Genomic DNA, 17859 nt, shown 5'->3' with positions numbered 1-17859 from the left:
TCTGCGGTGATTTTTATGACGCGTCCGGCTTGTGATTGTGAGCTTTTTTTAATGAATATTATATAATTGGCAATATGCGTCAACTTTCCTAACTCAATGAGAATTAAGTATGAACCAATAAGCGGGGTTAACTACCCACACAAAATGTTAGTCAATACTTTAATACTAATGCGTTTTAGTACCTTCAAATCATAATAAGAAGGTCGCCTGACTGTAAGCTATTACCACCGCTAATGGACACAAGAAACACAACAAGGTTCGGAAGTGCTGTTTTTAAAAGTTTGATAGTCCGTAGGCGCCAGTTCAAATGTTACTTGTAATAATTAATCAACCCATAATATGTGGAGTAGCGACGCGCAATGTGTTCAGACCCTAACTTCCGGAACGGATTGTCAATTGTCGGAACTAAGCGGGCCGGAATCTCGGACAAAATTCCGAGTGTGAAGTCATCGCCACTGGACGCAGCACGGCCATGGTCAATACCAACTCGCATCAACGTCAGCTCTTACTCAATGTAAGGTAATATATTCATATGTTGATACCAGTCCGGAATGACCGTAGGGGACACTTGACCCTAACTTCCGGAACCGATTGTCGATTACCAGAACAAAGCGGGTCGGAATCTTGGACAAAATTCCGAGTGTGACGTCATCGCCACTGAACGCAGCACGGCCATGGTCAATACCAACTCGCGACGTCACTAACTCTTACTAAAACGTAAGGAATGTCGAGATCCGTCGTCGCACCAAGGTGCAAGACGTTGGTTTCGTCATTCTCTCTCTCTCTCCTCAGCATTATTATTCCCATCTGATTTTGGGGTCTGCTTTTCCTGTCCTTTCCTTCCACTTCGCACGATCGGACGTGTCGTCGACTGAAACGTCGCAGGTTCTCATGTCTTTTGTCTTTGGTTTCGTCATTACCAAACTAAAATGGAGTTGGGCGGGACATGTTGCTAGGCAGAGTGATGGTAGGTGGACTAAAATGTTAACGGAATGGTGGCCGCTTACAGACGTAAGAAGCGCTTGGCATCCGTAGCTCGTTGGGTGGACGACATCCGCAAGGTTGCGGGTCACAACTGGATGAGACTAGCTCAGGACCGGGATACATGGCGTACTAGAAGAGAGGCCTATGCTCAGCAGTGGGCGATAAAGGGCTGATATGATGATGATGATGATGAAGGTAATGGAGCGATATCAGTTCGGAATGACCGTAGGGGACACTTGACCCTAACTTCCGGAACCGATGGTCGATTACCGGAACTAAACGGGCTGGAATCTCGGGCAATCCGAGTGTGACGTCATCACTACTGGTGGCAGCAGGGCCATGGACGCCACGGTCAATATTATCAACTCGAGGCGTCGACGTCACTACTCTTACTCAATGTAAGGTAATATGGTACTTTGACTTTCGGGTGATACAATTTCTGTAGCATTTTGTAAAGGGCCGAAAATCACATTAACCCTTAAATGCATAGTGATGTATATATGTAATATACATCATGCATTTTTGACTCTATATATTGTCATCGTGTCAAAATTCAAATTTTGTATGTCGTACCCTTTCCAGATATGTACAAATGTTGACATGTTTAACTTAATTATTAAAAGTAAATAAGTCTTTGTCAAGGTCATGCATTTAAGGGATAAGAACTCAATTTTACGGTAATCAAATAAGGTAAAGTCGAGGAAATTTCAAGGGTTTTATTTGCGGGTTAAGATAGAAAACCGGCTGTAGTGTTTCGTTATACGGAATATATTTCATCTTACCCCTAAAGAAAAACCCTTAAATCTTCCCTCACCTTACCTTAATTTGTAAATTTCCGGGTAGTTACAAGCGGTAACCAAGCGGGTCTGTCACTAAGGTCCACTTGCACCAACCACTTAACTCAGGGCTAGGTCCAATCAGCACGGGAAGCATGGTCGCGCGATAGACGATAAAATATCAGGCCGTCCCTATCGCACTTACAAATAGTGCGATAGGGACGGCCTGCTATTTTATCGTCTATAGCGCGACCATGCTTCCCGTGCAGGTCATCTGTCAAATTCCATATAAAATGGTGGGTTAACCCTCTATTTTCGTTAAGTGCAAGTGGCCCTAAGCGCCCTGTTTTTACAAGCTTTTATTCAACTTGCCTTGTTAAGTAAGTATGTTACTTTGGGTCAAAACCAGGGGCGGCTCACTCCGCGATTCTATCGCCGAACTACAAGTACATCCTGGCGGCCGCGAGTTCGCGGCCTTCTCAGGGGTGGCGCGCGTTCTCACGGAATGCACGTTCGCACTTTCTATTGTTACTTTACGTCGCGAGTTTTTTTTAAGGTTCATATGCGATGGCCGCGTGTCGAATGGCTAATAATAGGTAGATAAATAGACATCATGAATAAAATAAATACCATAGGACATTCTTACACAGATCTACCACTGATTAAGTCCCACGGTAAAGTTCAATAAGGCTTGTAATGTGCTGGAACATAATCAACAATATATAAATACAGTGTATATACTGAGAAAGTACCCAAGACTTGAATATAATAGTATAACATTGTATGTGAGTTTATTCGTTTTAATCCATAGGTAACCCTGTCGCCGGACGCCGCGCACGTGCGGCTTGCTTCTTTGTAAGAATTTTGTAGGTATTTAAAAAGGCGGCATTTTGTGAACATCAAAGTAGTGGGCCTTCTGTACTTGTACTATTATATATTCTGTGTCAAAACGTAGAAGCTAAATTTGACCCACTTCCCGGTTTCCGATTGTATCCCCATCGAGTAACGGGTTTTTAGAAACGTAGAGCAGTAGATGACTGTTGAAAGAAAGGTACAGTCGGCGATAAAAGCTTGTGCCAAAAATGATTTTTTTGATTACACTAGACTGATAGGAGCCTTTTGAGGGTAGATTTTGTTTACTTTTATTTAAAAATACCTAAAGATACAGACCATTGTAAGTAATGTTGAGCTAATTATTTTAAACAATATTTACCTATTTAACTGGATAACGGGTTTGTGTTTACAAACATTATAAGGATAACATGATATACTAATATGTTTGTAATATCATACACTTTACAAGTCTATATTTGCTTCTGTTGATAACCTTTACTCTGACCGAGTTTCCGAAATCAAGGCTCCTCGACTGCATAATAAATTAATAATTAATCATATATCATATTACATGCTATATTATTGTGATATACACAATGTTTGCTACGGTATTTCACACACTATACTATATCTATCTGTTCTCATCCCATAATTTTGTTAAGGTGCATTGGGGTAATTCCGAAAGTCGTATAAAAACCACCATTATTTCCATCAAGATTCGAATCCCGCGGTAAGGGCATTTATTTGTGTGATGAGCACAGCACAGGTATTTGTTCCTGAGTCATGGATGTTTTCTATGTAAGTATATAAGTAGGTACCTATACTGTATTTATCTATTTAATTATGTATATCATCGCTTAGCACCCATAGTACAAGCTTTGCTTAGTTTGGGGCTAAGTTGATCTGTGTAAGGCATCCCCAATATTTATTTATTATTATTATTTATTATTCCCCTTTCGAAATTACCCGAGCATTTTTGTGATTCTAAATTACCCTAATGCACCTTTTTTTTTTTTTTTTTTTTTTTTTTTAGTTGACAGGAGGCAAACGAGCAGACAGGTTGCCTAATGGTATGCGATCACTGCCGTCCATGGATACCCGAAACACCAGAAGGATTGGAGGTGCGTTGCCGGCCTTTAATATGGGATTATAGCCTGACAACCATATGTTTAGTAACTTAAGGCGCTGTCAGTTCCAGGACTTACTCTCAATGAGCTTAAACAATTTCTAACGTTCATTTAGAAGCAACTTTTTGTCTCGTATGCCAAAATGCTATTTATTTTTAGCAACCATACTAAGAGTTAAAAAACTGGCATGATTTTTCAAAAATTAACTTTGCACCACAATCTACATTCGCCCAACAGATCAACTCTCCCGGACTCCACATAATTTACAAAATATCAAGTTCATGAGACATCAAAAAACCTGGTTTTAACTGCGGCATGAGGCATCATTAACACATTAACAGTGTAGCGCGAGCGAAGCCTTCACCTTACTGACTCATTGTGTATAGTGGTCGGCCGTGCCAAGTCAAGCGTAGCTGTTATAGTGGACGACAGATTCGGATTTACTTTAAGTATATGATTCGGTCAAACTGTGTTTTTTGAAAAAAAAAATTAAATCCAATTAAAAAGAAATGCGGTTTGATACCTTAGGGTAAGGTGATTTGCGCACACTAGCGTCCCATCAGGAGTGGTGTTATTCTTTAGGTCTGACTTTAGGTTAGACCTACAGTCTGACCGAAAAGGGTAGAAATTAAAAAGTGGCAACATGTAGTGTCGTCTCGTTTTTGTCACACGTATTGATTTGAAAGGGATCACACTACAATGTTGCCAGTATTTAATTTCTACTCTTATGTCAGACTCAAGGCCTGTTAACTCTCTTAATAAGATAAGACCCCTTGTAAAGCGCATGTAGTAATTGGTCGTTCGTGCCGTGTATACCAGGAATATTTTTTTTTTCTCCTAACTGTTACTTAAGTCCGGCCTCCCGGCTTTAGGTAATAACCTCCTTGTGCAACCTATTTCTAGCTTTCTGGCCACTGATATTTTGATTGATATGTGTCAATGTCGATATATGAAAATTCATTGAAAATTGTTATTATCGCTGTGTATTTCTCTCGCTTGCGCTACCGGTTGTCAATTTTAGTTCCGTTAATGTCCGTTGGAATTTGATTGAGACCGCCTAGTATAAACGTGTTGAAGGTGTGTAAGTGTGTGTATGATTGGAAGGGGGCATTTTTTTGTATGGAGTTGGCGTTCTTCTCCTAGTGAGTGTTATATTCTTTGGTCAGACTACAATGACGCCACAGAGGCCAACACCTAAACCGCCAAGTACTGCGTGCGTAGCCGAATGGCACAAACGCTCACGAAACGCTCACGAAACGAAACGCTCGTAGATATCTATCTCTATCGCTCTTGCGTATTGGTGCGACAGAGCCAGACTACCTTTCGCGGCGTATCGTTTTCATTTCGCGTCGTAGAAATGCCATTCGACTACGGGGCCTGTTGTATTGTTTTAGTGATTTCGCTCTGAGGTTAAAAAAAGTTACTTAGTATCTCGTAAATTCCATTAAAATCCCGGTGATAAAAAAACACTCTGTATAATAATATTGAGCTTTATGGGGCGTAAATTATATCATTTATTTATTATTTTGTGTAGATTAATTGGTTAATTATTTTTTAACAGAGTAATGGTAAAAATTTTTGAATATTGTATAACTGGCTTTATTAATAGTGTGTGAACCTGCCTTAGAAATCTATATTATTTGTGGTCATGGTTCGTTAATATTTCTTGTAAGTGGGTAGCTTTTGCACATTTTAATTTTTCCTCAGTCACCCGTTGACCACGAACGCTGTAAAGAGTTCGTTTTTCATCACATTTGCTGTTTAAAGGTCTCATTGCGTCCACGTGTACTGAAGAATAATGTACTATTTTATTCCCAAGGGAGTAATGGATTTAGTTTTAAAAATTAATATAATCCGTACAATACTTCAGGCAAAGGATGTTTCAATCAGCCAAGGATTTTTTTTGCACAACTAAAATTTGACTATTAAGCTATAAAAAAATATTATACGGTATGAAAAATGCATTTTATTTATGTTTTACAATTATTTCAGTGTATTTTACATTTATTTTGTAAATTTCACGTAGATAAATCGTTATAATTTGCAATCTGGCAGGAAATTGTGACGGCCATCTCGATTTGCGCTTGATCGCGTTGCCATAGCAACGGGCAGTACAACACCGCCATTCATTGAAGGTTTTGCCTTATGATTTTTTTTCTCTGTGTTTTCCTCTCAAATGTGATGAAAAATATTGTGTGTAACTCAGGAGGTAAGGATTTTGTAAACTCGTGTCTATAAGTCTCTCCAGCCTGCGGCTGTCGCGAGTTATTAACACTCGTCGACAAAATCCCCCTTACCTCCCTTGTTGCACAATATACCCCGTCCCACTCTTCTTCCGAAGCACAATCTTCGTCTTTCTCTTCACGTTGTACACCTTATGAGAAGCGGTCTTCGTACTGACATGCCCGTGGCTATGCGGCTTCACTTTCAGCACGTACGTAGGGTATTTATACCCATACCCATGCCCACTTTGACCGTACCCATGCCCACTTTGTCCATACCCATGGTCGGAATGCTCGTGCCCATAATGTGGCTTATGGTAACAAGGTTTGTGATTGTAATAATATTTAGTCCCAGATTTCTTCCCGTACCCATAATCTCCGTGGTACTGATAGCCGTGGTCACTGTCGCAGCCGTGTGAGCCGTGATCGTCATGTCCGTGGATAGTATCGTGTCCATGTCCGTATAAAGATTGGAATAATGCGTCTAAAGCTTCGTAATATTCTGGAGAATGGGTGGGCTTAGGGGGGTGGTACACGAGGGGGGTTTTAACACATTTGTTGGCGTTCTGGGCTAGGATTAGGAGAACTGGGAACGCTTGGATTACACTGCAAACTGTGTCGCCGTTAATTGTCATTTTATCACTTTTGAGTCCAAAATTTAAACGGAAAATACAGGGATAGTTTTCAATATCGTCTCTACTTTGATAAAAACTTGTATCTTGGTCTGTCAATGAAAAGAAAAATGTAGTAAGTAATTATGTATGAAATACATATAGACTTACTACGTTTTAAGTTTTAGTAGCAGTATGAGATTCTAGATTTTTTGTACAGTTGTACACTTGATGTACAGGTACTTGCCAGTATTAAAATGAGTAGGTAGGTAGGTATATTTTATTAAAATAAAATAATGTATAATGTCGCGAAGTTTTAGAAGTATACTGTTGTATGGTTTAAATAAAACTGGCTCAGTGTTGGGTTCAAATAATAAGCCAATTGTTGAAAATGAGGTTATCTATAAAATCGGCAATTTACCGATCCATATAGAAACTAATTTGAATTGTTGGGCAATGGGTAATTTTGGTAAAAACAAGTGTGATGCAACGTTTGGGGCCTATATTTTAACAACATAATTGTTTCAAGGTCGAATAATTATTATGTAGAACTGTAGGTAGCTACCAGCAGCGGCTGATCCATACAAGCCGATTCCCACAGGCTTAGGCTTGCCTAAAATTGATTACTTAGTAAAGTACCTAATGTACAGGTTGGTTTCTTTTTGCTCAGTGTTGCCTAGCAGAAACTTTCACCAGCCGCTACAGTAGCTACGTATTAGTATCCCATATAAAAATGCTTTGAAAAAATCATTGCTCTTTCTTCAAAAAACAGGGAGGAAATAGTCGAGAGCGTTTGTATGGATAATTGACCCGTCCTGATCGTCTTAAGGCGCTAAGAAAGACTAGGATGCTAAATGATACAATACAGAATTATAGGTAACTTACGACATTATGACTAAAGGTTCAGACTTGTCCGGGTGCCCTACATCTTCAGACCCTGAGAGTAACTGATTAATATTCTTGAACACCATCAGTAACTTCTTAGAAAAAGTAAAGGAAAATAGTTGTGGTAAATTATTACCTAGGAAGGTAAATATAAGTGATGGCAAGTCGACCAATGTTCTATGTCATCTCTACAGCTCAAAAACTTAATTTCGGCGTTTTTACCTCTGAAGCTATTCCTGGAACTGTTTTTCCTCTAAAACTGTTCCTCTGAACTCCTTACATTAGTCTCCATAAAAATCGAAAAGTCCATACTAATATTATAAATGGGAAAGTTTGTGTGTCTGTTTGTTTGTCCGTCTTTCAGGGCAAAACGGAGCCACGAATTGTCGTGATTTTCAAGGTTCCGTAGTGAACTAGGAACCCTTATAGTTTCGCCATGTCTGTCTGTCCATCCGTCCGTCCGTCCGTCCGCGGATAATCTCAGTAACCGTTAGCACTAGAAAGCTGAAATGTGGTACCAATATATAATTATAACAATCACGCCGACGAAGTGGTAAAATAAAAAGTGGAAAAAAATGTTTTGTTAGGGTACCCCCCCTTCCCCCCCTACATGTAAAGTGGGGACTGATCTTTTTTGTTCAATCCAACTCCAACATGTGATATATTGTTGGATAGGTATTTAAAAATGAAGAAGGGTTTACTAAAATCGTTTTTTGATAATATTAATATTTTCAGAAATAATCGCTCCTAAAGGAATAAAAAGTGCCCCCCCCCCTCTAAGATAACATTTGAACCATATGTTTAAAAAATATGAAAAAAATCACAAAAGTAGAACTTTCTAAAGACTTTCTAGGAAAATTGTTTTGAACTTGATAGCTTCAGTGGTTTTTGAGAAAAATACGGAAAACTACGGAACCCTACACTGAGCGTGGCCCGACACGCTCTTGACCGGTTTTATAGTGGAGATAGTTGAAGGGATGGAGAGTGACATAGGCTACTTTTTGTCTCTTTCTAACATGGGGGGTGGAAGTTTGTATGGATCATTCCGCAATTTTCAAATTTAACGCGAGCGAAACCGCGGGCAAAATCTAGTTAAATATAAAGCAATGATCATGAATCTTCTTCGGTGTGAGAAAAATATCCTACTGTCTAATGTCAAATCGTTTGTAACTTTTAGGCGGATGCCTTCCGATCTGTTAAAAATAATATATTCAAGGTAAAAATACTTTCCGTCAACTTTATGACATCATCATTTAGACAAGTAGTTTTTCTCTAATGATGTTTCCGAGAAGCGGGTTCGCTGGTTGACGCATTTTGACCGTGAGGGAATTTTATTACCTTCTCGTTGACTTTAGTTATAAATGTTGAATAGTCAATATCTACAGGTAGCATTGCTGAACACAGACGGATGTTGGAAATTTAATGTTGTTTATGATAATAAATATAGTTCTGCTATAAAACCTAATAATTAATCAACTTTTGTGAAGTATCTCCGTAAACGAAACCGTGAAACGAAGGACAAATGCACTACTATTTCATAAATACGCTCATGAGATGGTAGCGCGTTCTAGCGATTTTTGAATCTCGCATACGGGATGTTGTCACTAAAATACCGGTTGAAAACGGTGACTTGCCTATTATTTTCAGTAGGGTGTTTCATATTTGTATGGGAAAAATAAAATTGTGATATTTTTTCTGATTTCGCTCGGCTTTCGGTTCTAGCTTATCTTAAACGCCTATATACCAAATTTCAAGTGATTTGGACGTTGTTTAGAGGTCGCACACATGAACAGTTTGAAAAAAAGTCGCTAAAAAGTAATGTTACTCAATTTTCTTTTCAAATAAAACAATAGAGTAGTTGTAACTTATTTGAAAGTAAAAGTAAACTTAAAATACAACAGTTGTAACATCCATTCTTCATAAAATAAGTCATCATCATCATTTAGCTTACATGTGTAAGCCGCAACCTTATCTTTTGTTCGCAAGTAGTAACGCATTTTCTGTGATGTTCGACGACTTTCAGCGAGAACCGTTTTGCTCTTCATCTTTGACTGGAGCGTTAATTTTTATTATTAAATATATAGGTATACTTACTCTTCTTTGCGGTATGATAGACTATTGTTAGACTATCGACCAAGTCTGGTGTTAGGGCTACAATAATCGCTAACATCCTGAACATTAAATAGTTTTAAGACAAAAATCAAAAATGTAAGTAGGGTCTATATCCCGGTCAATATACTTAAGTCAAAGAACGATCTTGTTTTCTTCTTTGTCGTCACACTCTTGGCAGAGTGGTCGTGGTCGTCACATCAGGGGTGGTAGCAAGCTTAACAATGCATCGACATTCCTTACGCATTCGTAGAGTGGGCCACTAAGTGCAGCCTTGACTTGGCTGGTCCATCGTATCTGAACCTTCTGCAGGATACTCTTAGCTTTCTTCTGCAGCACCACATTTCTAGGAAATCTATCTTCTTTTCCCTTGAAGTCCACGTCTCAGCACCGTAAATAAATATGGGAAAATTGGGAGATACTAATGCCCTGACAAGTCGCATTTTAGTGACATTTGTGATGAAGATTCTCCATATTTTGCCGAGCCGGTAAACTTTTCATTAAAATCACTTTTATACCACCTACTACAAAAAGTTACATAAATTTTGTTTCTAGCCTTTCCTGCGCCCATACTAACTTCTTCAGACAAAAGTTGCCACAGTGTGCGACCTCTAAATATTGTCCGATTTCCCTGATTTTTGGTATATGGGCTCTGTATAGGTGTAGAAACAAGAAGAAAAGCGAAGTCAAAGATAAATCAAAATTTTGGAAAAATGAAACACCCTAATTTTCAGTGTCAATTTTCTGAATTCGTACGCGTGAGACTCAAAAATCGGCCCGCAGTCTTTCTCACTGGTCTGTGCGATTATTGGTTTTGCTTATTTGATCAATTTTATGAATAGAAATTCTTTATTCTGTATTTATTCCTGTCGTTTTCTTTCAATTATGCCATTGTTACAAACAAACGTACGTATCAGATACAAATTAAAATTGCTTGTTAAAATTAATAAATATCTATACTTGATAAGCTGACTGTGATTAGTAAGTATGTACCGTACCTACCTATTAATTATAAATGTAATAACACATTGATTAAAATAATAACCGCAGTTGATACGACTAGCCTAGATGCTCGCACTTCGACTACAGTTTCAAAATAACGTAGTGAATTACAATCATAACGTTAACATATAAAAAATGTATTATGTCTGTATCGACGTTTGAAAACGCAACGAAATCATTCGAAGAAATAATTGCGGACGAATATGCGTCTTATAATTTATCTTGCGACTATAACTCGTACATCTACATGTACAACAACAGCACAGGAATTTGGGAACCTTACTGTCCCGGTCTTCTGTTCGAAATATATTGGAAGTTCGTGGATATCGACGCGTTGTTCTGTATTGTGACTGTGGTTTTCGGAACTCTTTCCTGGATTCTAATAACGAAATGGAGACATTTTAGAAATTTTGCGTTTATGAACATTTTTTCGCTAATGGAATAAATATGTATATTAGTAGTGGCTTTTATGGCGATGAAAATTTCAATTATATTAATTTGTGGAGTTTTCTAAACGATTTGACCCTTATTGCATTGCCTCTCTGGCAAGTTTTGGCAGCTTATTCTTTTTACATTGATATAGTTAAAATCTTCAGTTTCCATTCATCTCGAATATACTTATATACAATTATATGTGCGTGGATAATTCCAGCCTTAACAATTCTTTTTTATGGCGAAGTAGAATGGACATATATTGAGTATATACTAATGGCGTCGACATTGGTGAATTTATTGTTAATTTGTTATACTTGAGAGTTCTGTACGTTTTGATGTCGTCGACTAAAATCCGAAGCAGTTCCCAAAATATAGCTTGTCGTAAAATACAAATCGCGACGTTCATTCTCGTTATTAAGTGATACTATGACCAACATGCCTGGTATTATTGGGGACAGGATCAAGAAAAAGCAGGAATTGGAATATTTTCGGGCATTATTTATATGCTGCAGTTATGAGCAAGGTGCTGTTTTTGATGCTCAAAAGTCACAGGACGCTTTGGATGGAGGCTGTTCAACGCTGGTGTGATAGAAGGGATGCCTTGAATAGTACAATTACTACTGTTGTCTACCATGTAGTCCACGTCCATAGAAGATAGTCCGTGATGACCATCAACTTGCCTTTGATAGAACTGTTTAGTTAGGAACGTGAAGACACATAATAAATGGCTGAAAAAGAGGAGTACCTACCTACCTTAATTCGTGATTAAGGATATAAAGCGGGACAAATGTAAGAAATGTAGTGAAACATGTCCCTCTAAAAACATTGTCATCGTTATTAACTGGAACTGTTGTTATCCATTTAAATCCTATGTCCGGTAGTCGCATATGCCTCATAGTTTTTTTTGTACTTATTGTGCAAGAAAAGTGTCAGTGGTGTTAATCAGTAATCAGTAATCATTTACTGCTATCATAGGTACATAAGTTGGTACATTTCAGTATAGCACAGCTATGAACCCTGTAAGGGCACTGCAAATATAATTCTTAGGCACGCCACAGTCTCAAAAATTCACAATCTCAAAAAAGATTGTCCACTGTCCACACTCACCAGTCTTGGAGATACCCTTTACAAAAAAATAATTAATAATTTAATATTAAGTTATAAATGTTATAATACTTACAAACAAATCGTTGTTTTATTTTCCATCAAGAGATACAAAATCATGTAGTCCAACCTTTCAGGTACTTCATGAGTACCTACAGATATACGTTTCACTATATATTGCGAGTAAAAAAGTTTCTAGGTAAGTACCTATCTATTGCATCCAATGATCTGTGTCCCGGGTTCCTTTCCTATGGATTAAAAAAACATACCTATTTAAGATTTCGATTCCTTTATTTCTACGATTGAAAAGCAATAACGAAATTTCGATCAGTTTGGGCCTAATTTTGATTGTTTTGACCTATTTTTTGATTGCGCCTTGTTTTTTCTTAATTTTTGATAAAATAGGAAGCTATACCTACTCATGGACATAGATTATTTCCAAGGCCTTGAGATGGTATCGATGTGTTTGTAATTCAGATCGGTAAGCTGCAGATATAAAACTGTTGTCACTAGTGCATCCTATGAATTTTTATCAGGTTGCAGACACTTGTTGAATTTTATAACAAAATCTAATATTTAAGTGAGGAAGCGAGCTATTTATTGTAAAATCATAAAATATAATATATCATAATTTTCATAATATACCTACGTAGAAGCGCGGGTGGCCGAGCGGTAAGAGCGTGCGACATTCAATCCGGAGGTCGCGGGTTCGAACCCCGACTCGTACCACTGAGTTTTTCGGTGAAGGAAAACATCGTGAGGAAGCCGGACTAATCCGAATATGGCCTTGTTACCCTTCGGGTTGTGAGGAAGTAAGTAAGTAAACTCTTTATTGTACCGCCAGCAGCAGCACGTCATAAAATACATATACAAGATTGTGCCTACGCCAAATCTTGGGATTAGTTGTCAAAGCGGACCCAGGCTCCCATGAGCTGTGGTGAATGGCGGGATAACGCAAGGAGGATGATGAGTTTAAAATGCAACTCACAAATTACTTGTGTCACTTTATAGATAGTTTACTAAATAGTAATACTTTATAGGTAGAAGTGGAACTTATTGCCCAGTACGGAGATTTATCACTGCCATTCTACGTATGCTACGGACTAAACTACACATAAACATGTCGTTTGTCAACTGATTCCAAGATACTGGTTGACTCACTAAATTATGGCTACTTTTGCATATTATCGAAATAAATTTGTCTTCTGTTGACGTCAGTAGAAGATTTACTGAGGGCTATGTATTAGTACCTACTACTTGAGTCATAGGAAAATAAGGTACCACAGGTAAGGTATCGCAGGGAATACCTTATCACACAGGACAGTAGGTAATCCATACTAAGTAACATTATAAATGGGAAAGTATGTTTGTCTGTTTGTTTGTCCGTCTTTCACGGCAAAACGAGGCGAGGAACTGGCGATAGTTGAAGTGGAGATAGTTGAAGGGATGGAGAGTGACAAAGGCTACTTTTGGTCTCTTTCTAACCCCCCACTTACCGTAAATGGGGGGTGGAAGTTTGTATGGAGCATTCCGCAATTTTTGAATATAACGCGAGCGAAGCCGCGGGCTAAAGCTAGTTGTCTATAATCTGGAGGGCGACTTTTGAATCTCGCATACGGGATTTTGTCACTAAAATACCGGTTGAAAACGGTGACTTGCCTATTATTTTCAGTGACACTTTTCTGAATTCGAACGCGTGAGACTCAAAAATCGGCCCGCTGATCACGAAAGCTGGCTGTTGTATTCAAAAAGTCGGATTTGCCCGATGGGCACAGTGCCCGATCATTATCGCATTTTTTTGTACCAGATTTTTTTTTATTAATGTTACCTTCACAATCCACAACTTAAAAAAAAAACCAGGGCCAATTGACTTCATAAAACGCGTGCTTTCCTAAACCTTGTCGTTGGCGGAATCATCGACGAGCCATAACACTTTAAAATTGTGACGTTATCTGGGTAAAGGAACCTTATCGTCGATGGCGCTTACGTCCCGCGGCGTCGTATTTGTACACGAACATCGCTCATAACGCCGTAAGCGCCATCGACAATGAGGTCCCTTTACACAGACAATGTCACAATTTATTGAAAATGAAGGGGCATTTTGAATTTCGCGCCAATTTTTTAGTGCCTAGATTTTCTTGATCGCCTATATTTACAGTTGTATAACGTTACCCTGCATACTTCGTATGTAACTATGTAGCTAGTGTCCCTACTTCATAAAATCATATGAGATGAAACACGTGAGAAACAGGATATAATACATAAAGTTATTGGCATGTGCATTGTTTATTACCTCTACAAGTTGTAAGTAGGGCTTGCATTCCGGAATTCCGGAATCTCGAAATTCCGGAATTTCGGACAATTTTTCCGATATTACAGTTCCGGAATTGAAACACATAATCTCGAAAATTCCGGAATTGAAAAAAGATATATTTTTGGACGAAAACGTGTAATATCAGCCTGCACGGGAAGCATGGTCAGTTGGTCACGCGATAGACGATAAAATAGCAGGCCGTCCCTATCGCACTATTTGTAAGTGCGGTAGGGATGGCCTGATATTTTATCGTCTATCGCGCGACCATGCTTCCCGTGCTGGTTATTTTACAAAACTACCACCGCGTCTATAAAAGATATGTAAATTCATTAAGTTAGACACTGCTCGGATTCAGGTAGTGCCTATTTTATGACCAAAGGGTTGCATCCAGGGCTAGTTAGAGCGAGATAGTGTAGTTTTAACCCGCTAATATTATACCATTGTCACTTTCTGGTTTTGCTCTCAATTGTTTTAGCTAATAGGTAAGTGAAATATATAATCAGTTCAAAGTAAATATTTGTTGTAGAAAGTTGTGTCTTGTGATAATTTAAAATTACTAGCCGGGAGTTGAGTGTTATGCTCGAATACTGAAGGACAATTAAATATAAATAAATAACATTAGGTACAATATTATTTTAATAGCGTTATTTATGCTCAATTTATTAGATCGAACCAAAAATTTCAGTAATAATCTAAATTAATCGGTATTAAAGCGGCATAAACTCAAAATTTTCCTTCTTTTCTCATAGCACTCAATATTTTAGGCATAAAGTCTTAAAATTCAGAAGCAAATCGTAGTATTTGGTATTACATTCATTCACAAGCATAACGTTGTAGTTACTTTATACACTTTTCACAAAGACGTGTGCATATTTTACTAAACTCTATCTAAGTCTATTACCATTTACCACAAAATCAAAAGATTTGAGAAGCGAATGTATGGAAAATGATGAATATGAAAAGAATGATTTATTTTTTTACAAAAAATTAAGGTGTACATGTAGTTGTGGGTACCTAGGAATACATCATAAAATCTGTCTTTTGGGCTAACTTGCATATCTTTTGTCCCTACTCGAGTCTGATAAAGGTAATTCAATATTTCTTTTATTACAGTTATGTGAACAAGAAGTTATGCCATTCTTATAAATTATTACTTTTATATTATTCCGATGGTCAATGGATAAAAAAATAACTTTAACGTTGACCACTATCAGAAAACTGGCACTAAAACCTCGTTTGTATCGTTAACTGTAGTTCGAAATATCTTGCAAGACCGATTTTGACACAAAATGGGCTTTCCTGTAAAATTACTAAAATGAAAATTTCAGTGTTATATGCCTTTCAGGTAAGGAGTTATTGTCTTAAACGTCGATTTATAATAAATTTCAATTTAAAATTGTATTATTTCATCAAAAACCCACCAGAAAACCAAACCAAAAAAAAATGTTCAATTCCGGAACTAGTTCCGGAATTCCGGAATTGAAGTCCAATCTCGAAAACCAGTTCCGGAATTGAAAATCGTCCGATATTGCAAGCCCTAGTTGTAAGTTATTGTTATAATGTGATAAACGCAATTATCCAATTTGTAGTAGGTACTTACTGCGCATTACTTATGAAGGCTGACGACAGTCACCTACAAGTAATCATTTGCTTAACTCCCTTAATATAATATATTCCAGCTAACGAAATAATATTGACAAATCTTATACTATTAAACGAGCAATTCTTGTATATTTATTTATTTATTTATTTATTTATTTATATATACCGACGATCTCGGAAACCGCTCTAACGATTTCGCTGAAATTTGTTATGTGGGGGTTTTCGGGGGTGAAAAATCGATCTAGCGTAGCCTTAGATCCCGGAAAACGCGAATTTTCGAGTTTTCATGAGTTTTTCTTTCGCGTTTGTAAACGTAAAATATGGTCCTTAATTTCGCCGCGCGCGCATCGATTCCGCTTAGCTTAGTCGTACGAGGTCGGTCTAATGTACGCAGATAGATCGTAGGTGTCAGGGTTTCGAATCCCGGCCAGAAATTAAGTTTTTGTTTTTTGGCTTTTTTTTTTTTTTTGTATTTATAAGAGTTTTTTTTAATCTAAAGACGTGATATATTAAAATAGAACCGAGCGAAGCTCGGTCGCCCAGATATTTATATTAATATTGAAGACTTGCCTGTGTGCCTGTGTGGTGACGGGTTAAGAATTTCACCATCCCCTTTATTCCCGTGGGTGTCGTAGAAGGCGACTATGGGATATGGGTTAAATTGTGGCGTAGGCGAGAGGCTGGCAACCTGTCACTGCAATGTCACAGTTTCGTTTTCTTTCAACCCCTTATTTGCCAAGAGTGGCACTGAAGCTTTAGTAGTTTCATGTGTTCTGCCTACCCCTTTATGGGATACAGGCGTGATTGTATGTATGTATGTATGTATTGAAGACTTGAAATATAATTGTGATAATTACCTATGTAATTTCGGTTCATAAAGTTTATAATTAATGTTTAATAAAATAAAAGTTAGCAAAATATTTTTAATTAGCGTATTCCTAGTGTGTCTAATAAGATGTTAGTAAATAGAATAAATAGGCTAGTTTCCTACTAGTCAAATTAGCATCGTTTTAAGAACTGTCAAAACGATTTGCTAATATGGAATTACTATGAAATACTGAGGAGTGACGTCACGCGGTCAATTTATTTATTTTATATCTTTCTCTTTGACTTATTAAATAGACATTATGTTTAAACATAACTACTGTTCATATTTTTCTTCTAATTATGTGGTGCTTTATTTCGTACTGATAAAGGCAGAAGCGAGCCCTGGTGGAAACGTGATGACGGCATGAAGCGAAGGCGATATGTGGTCCACTAAATAAAAACGTCTTGAGCACTCAACAAATTGTTTTATTTATTCCATATAAATAACGATACAATTTGCTTACATCCTTTAAGGATGTATCACGATTAAACTTCACATAATAGATTTAAAAATTAGACTAGAACTATAAATCGGCCATTGCAGAGCTCAGATAAAAAGGAAGTGAAAAAGCCGGAAGAGAAAGCCAGTCTAGAACTGTCAAAAATATTGGTATTGCCAGTACAATTATGAAAAGGGTATATTACACGTTTTCCAATACTCCTCCTTACACTTTACATATTGTGATATCAATACTAAGTGAATATTTTTATATAAGCATGGCTCTACATATGGCTTACTTATAAAATACATGCTGCACGCTTAGAGTTTAAAAATAAAACAGGTACATATATTCTAAGTCATGCGGCTAAAATTATATACAATAGGAATGAATTTCAAATTTAAAAATAATAACATAATACATAAGAGAGATGAACTTTAGTTAATTTTGTAAAGATTTCACATTAAGACCTTCTCTAAATTTACAATGCTTTTCAGTGCACAAAGGTTTTGTTAATACATCAGCTATCATTTCATCAGTTCGCAAG

Source organism: Leguminivora glycinivorella, chromosome 1 (genome assembly GCF_023078275.1).
Source record: "Leguminivora glycinivorella isolate SPB_JAAS2020 chromosome 1, LegGlyc_1.1, whole genome shotgun sequence".
Taxonomy (NCBI): Eukaryota; Metazoa; Arthropoda; class Insecta; order Lepidoptera; family Tortricidae; genus Leguminivora; species Leguminivora glycinivorella.
Note: the sequence above shows the minus strand (reverse complement) of the source record.